Genomic DNA, 5244 nt, shown 5'->3' with positions numbered 1-5244 from the left:
GTTTTCCAGATTGCCTTAATGTTCCATTTTCATTCTCCGATATTACCGGTTTTCCCTTGTGTCCAAATAACTTCATTAACATCCCTGCGCTGTCCCAGTCTTTCCTTATTCCCCCCCCATCCTTTCCCCATACCTCCCCTCCTCATTGCACGGAATCTGAACCCTTTTCCCCACCTCATGGATTGGGGCCCAAACCTGCCCAGAAAGGGCGGGTTTGGGCAGTGAAAATATTTGCATGCCAGTCCTGAAACATGTTCGTGCTGGAGGGCGCCTGCGCTGAAACCAACAGTCACCCATTGGGAGGCCCGACACCAGCTCCTGCAGCTCTGCCGTTGTAACCATTGGTGCAAGAGGTTCTGTGTGAATCCCCAGCTTTCACTTAAAAACAAAGCCTCTAGAGCCTTCCGTTGTGAAGACAGGCTTTTCTCATGCATCCCCGCAAGGTAAGGGACTAGAGACTTGCTTTAAAAAGTGAAAGCTGAGAATTAAGAGAACCTGTTATAAAGGTAAAGGTTTCCCTTGCTCGAAAGCCAGTCGAGCCCGACTCTAGGGTTGCGGTGCTCATCTCCGTTTCAAAGCCGAAGAGCCAGCGCTGTCCGAAGACATTTCCGTGGTCATGTGGCCGGCATGACTAAACACCAAGGCGCACGGAACGCTGTTACCTTCCCACCGAATTGGTACCTATTTATCTACTTGCAATTTCTTGCTTTCGAACTGCTAGGTTGGCAGGAGCTCAAACTAGAGACGGGAGCTCACTCCGTCATGCGGCACCCGGGTCTCGAACTGCTGAACTACCGACCTTTCACAGCCTGCAGTTCAGCGTCTTAACCACTTGAGCCACCGCAGCTCCTGAACCTGTTATACCTGTGGTAAAAATTGTATATCTATATAACAATATTCCAGTGCTGATTAAAAAAGATTAAAACCCCTGTACTGGGTGGGGGGGGAAATGACTGCGTCTGGGAGGGAAAGGTTGTCACCCATACAGCAGCTGTCCAAGCTTTACCCATCATCTTTCTCCAAAACTTCAAAGCAAAGCGGGTTTGAGAAAGATTAGAGAAAAGTCGGGGGAACCCCCAGGAGATGCATGAACATAGGCGTAATCTTCGTGGGGGTGGCGGGGCGTCAGCCCCCGCCGAAATTTTCAGGAAGGTGCTCAGCCTCCCCCGGGAGCCACCCTTGCTCCTAGCAAAGCAATGCCTCTGGCCCAGCCCCAGCCCCCCCCGGGAAATTGGAAAGTCTACACCCTTGTGCATGAATACATCACGATGCTGTGGGAAAGCGGGGGGGGGGGGCTCAGTCCCCAACAGCATTGAGCCAAGGGCGGAGAACCCGTGTGAAAAATGGCCACAGTGGCGTTACGATTCATCAATGCAAACCACCATTATGAAGCAACCTTAATGGCATGTTCTTCTTTCTGTTGCTTTGCTTTCTAATGTTTTTAATCGATCGATGGCCTGCATGGCCCCTTCCAACTCTGCGATTCTATGATTCTATACTTCAATTTTCCAAGCCAGCTAGTTAGGGATGCCAGCCTCCAGGTGGGACCTGGGGATCCCCTGCAATTACAGCTCCTCTCCAGACTACAGAAATCAATTCCCCTGGAGAAAATGGATGCTTTGGAGGGTAGACTGTATGGCTTTGTACCTCACTGAGGTCCCTCTCCTCCCCAGGTTCCATCCCCAAATCTCCATGCATTTCCCAACCTGGATCTAGAAATCCTACCCTGCAGGTGGCCATGGGGACCTGGCAAGCCTACGGCTAATTATAGGGCAACTTTACAGTGCAATTAAAAAAAAAAAAACTTTTCTGGGAGGAAGCCCCAGTGAATAGACCTGGGAAGGATTCTAGGTAGACCTGCTTACACTTCTAGCCAGGCCTTTTAACAGGAGAAAAGAAAATCTATTTTGCTGCTACAGCTGAGTCAGCTCTCTTTCCCCACGGAAAGGTCTTTAATCCTGTCCGTGCAACTTGCAATTGGGAAATCTGCCTTAATTTCCAGACACAGCATGGCTTGTCCTGTTCCCCCAGATTTATTTACATAAGCTATTGTAAGATGAATGGATGTCTCATATTCTTCCCACCTGGAGACTGCTTCTCAGACATTTCCAGCATAGGATCTTCTGTTTTAACATATTATCCCCCCCCCCAGGGACTTTATCTCTAAAGCACGGGGGGGGGGGAGCTGTCTCTGGTTGTGATTGTCTTGGCCTCTTCACGGGTGCATTGTTCTCTGAGATTACTATTTGCCAGCTGACAACGGGAATTTTAATAACCTCCACGAGGCAAGAGGAGTTTTGACTGCAGGAGGAATTTCTCAGACTGGGGTAACATCAGGGTACCGTAATCCAAAGCAAGAGATGCCAGGACTTGTTTGATGTTTGAACCTTCAGGCTGGTTTCTAGTGAATCATCATATTCCATAGGCGAGGCTAAATATATATAAAAACAATGTCAGGAATATTCAAGCTGGTGTCGGATACTGGAAGATACATGGAGTCGTTGACCTTTAGCGCACTTACAGTGCAATCCTGAGCAGAGTCCCACCTTTCTAAGCCCATTGGCTCTGGTTGGGGTCGCCAATCCCCAATTGGGGGCAAGGGATCCCCTGGTCTGGAGCCCCTCCCCCTGCTTTAGGGCTGACAGAAAGCAGGGGAGGAAATGGCTGCCAGGCACTCCATTATACTCTATATTATAGAGACCAGTCCCCATAGGCTATAACAGAGAATCAATCCATGGGTATCTTGGGGCTTGGGGGGGGGTGTTGTTTTTTGATGTAGCGGCACCAAATTTTCAGCATACTACTGTATGGTAGGTTTCAAAATATTCCTAAGCATGAACGGAGATGTGACTGTGGTTCTAACTCTCTTGATTCAATTGATCACATATTGTTAGACTGTTCGTGGCATGCATCTGCTAGGGAAAAATGGTTAAACACTTGGTTGCATGGTAAACATCACCTTTCCAATGAAATAAAATGCCAATTTCTATTGAACGATGTAACAGCAGAGATTACTGTGGCAGTGGCCAATTTTTTAGTTGACGTGATGAGCGTGAAAAATTTGGGAAAGTCCGTTTCATGATTTTATAATTAACCTAGACTTTTAGTTGATTGTGTCATTTTCTGTCTTTGTTTTTTAAGGTTGTATATGCCATTAAAGGTTTATTGATTGATAAAATTTTCAGCATACCTGGTGGTGCCACTCCTGAAAAAAAAATCCCCAAGTTTAAAAAATATTGGACAAGGATGATGTCTCATCCTTGCTCCTGGCTCCACCCCCAAACTCTCCTGCCTCCACCCCCAGAGCCCCAGATATTTCCTGAGTCGGGCCTGGCAACCCTAACTCTGGTGTAATTATGCTTTGGATCATACTGGTGAGGTGCCTCTGGGCCTAGGTGCAGTTCTGTGGTTTTAACATCCCTGCTTAAAAATGTACGACACGGCATGAGCCAAATCATCCATCTCACCAAGTGTCGCCTGACTGGTAAGCAGGTCTTCAAGGTCTCAGGCAGAGACAACCAGAATTGTGTTGGTACGAACTCAGCCTGAGACCTGGTGCATGCCAGGCACACGGCTCTCCCACTCTGTTGTTGGCCTTGATTGTGATCTTCTTAGCATGATTTTTTTTTTTTTGCTACTGGTGGCAAACAGTGATGTGGGGGAACAAGGATGAGGAAAAGCAGACTGCAATGATAACAACATATAGAAAAAAGCCGGGGAAACGCTATATCTCATAGAATATGCAAAGGTTTATGTGAAATAGATGAAAAAACAATTATAACAAGAAAGTACAACGATATATAAATGCAAACAGTGCAACAGGTAGCCAAATAACGAAGGCTCCGAATTCTTCTCGTTTCGTGAATGTCACTTCATCAGAAGTAAGTATTCTTGACTACAAAGTAGTCAAGCCCCTCCCCCTGCTTCAGGGCTGCCAGAAAGCAGGAGAGGAAATGGCTGCCGGGCACTCCATTATACCTATAGAGACCAGTCCCCATAGGCTATAATGGAGAATCAATCCATGGGTATCTTGGGACTCGGGGGGTGTTGTAATCAAGAAGTCAAGAATACGGTACTTACTTCTGATGAAGTGACATTCACAAAACGAAGAGAAGAATCCGGAGCCTTCATTATTTGGCTACCTGTTGCACCGTTTGCATTTACTTTCTTGTCATAATTGTATTTTCATCTATTTCACGTAAACCTTTGCATATTCTATGAGATATAGCATTTCCCTGGCTTTTTTTCTATATGCTGTTTTACCTTACTAGCTAGGAGGTCTCTTATTTTGCCTTGTGCAATGATAACAAGGCAGGGGACGTTTGATATAAGATGTTCTAGAGGAGGCAAGGGATGTCGACCCGCAGCTGCAATTTTCAGCAGGTAGTCTCGTGTTTCTTTTTTTTTAATGTTGAGGGGATTTTTTTATTAATTTGAAAAGGCTATTTCTATGTCAACCATTTTTTTGAAATCTATTTTATTCTAAAGAGACGATGTCCTGACAATTAACAATGCTCTGGTCCTTTACGCCACATATCCTCCTTGTTAAGTGTGGCACTACACAGGACAGCCTTCAGAGGCCACTATTAGGGAGAAGCCACCCAGCTTCTCAGCAACGGATGCTCTCTTGAGGTCCTCTGGCCCATTTGCTTGACATTCATCCTTTATGCCTTGAAATTTCTTTTTGATTGCATCTTTACGGCTTGCGTCGCTCATTTTACTTTTAAGTGGAGCCAGTTCTGATGCCCACAAGAACATTGGCTCCTCTTTTTTGGATTCCTTTGTTTCAAAGCTTGGATCGTAGAATGCACAGCGGCAATTTTTTTTCTGGCAACATCTGCACAAATTGCTTGAAAGGATCCATGACCATCACGCCAATGTCGCCCATGAGGATCTCTTTGCCTTCCTCCACAACAATGCATTTCTTGTCTGAACTGAGGCAAAAGATAACTGCCTTTTTCCTCTTCTTGATTTCCTCGGGTGTAGAACACTTTCGAACGTTCATGTCGTAAAAGATAAGACAGACATGTTGTAAAAGATAAGACATTGACACCGGATGCCACGACAGAATCTCTGCGGCTCCACTGGCACAAAAGGCGTTCCCGAAGCTACTGAGTCTACTACCGAAACTACCGTATTTCTTGTAATGCTTAGTTCCATCATGACAGCCAATTTAGTTATTGGTTTTCTTAAAACAACTGTTTGCATAATGGATGCTTATGGTAAACTGTTTGGGATTGATTC

General features: G+C 45.8%; 1 pseudogene; it reads right to left on the bottom strand.

Annotated features, from left to right (window-relative positions):
* Positions 1 to 4557: 4557 nt before the first annotated feature.
* LOC107116438 lies at positions 4558 to 5020 on the bottom strand (annotated as a pseudogene).
* Positions 5021 to 5244: the final 224 nt, after the last annotated feature.

Source organism: Gekko japonicus, unplaced genomic scaffold, assembly GCF_001447785.1.
Source record: "Gekko japonicus isolate JY-2015 unplaced genomic scaffold, Gekko_japonicus_V1.1 scaffold55, whole genome shotgun sequence".
NCBI lineage: Eukaryota > Metazoa > Chordata > Lepidosauria > Squamata > Gekkonidae > Gekko > Gekko japonicus.
The sequence above is the reverse complement of the archived record's forward strand: the minus strand, read 5'-3'. Positions and strand labels throughout refer to the sequence as shown.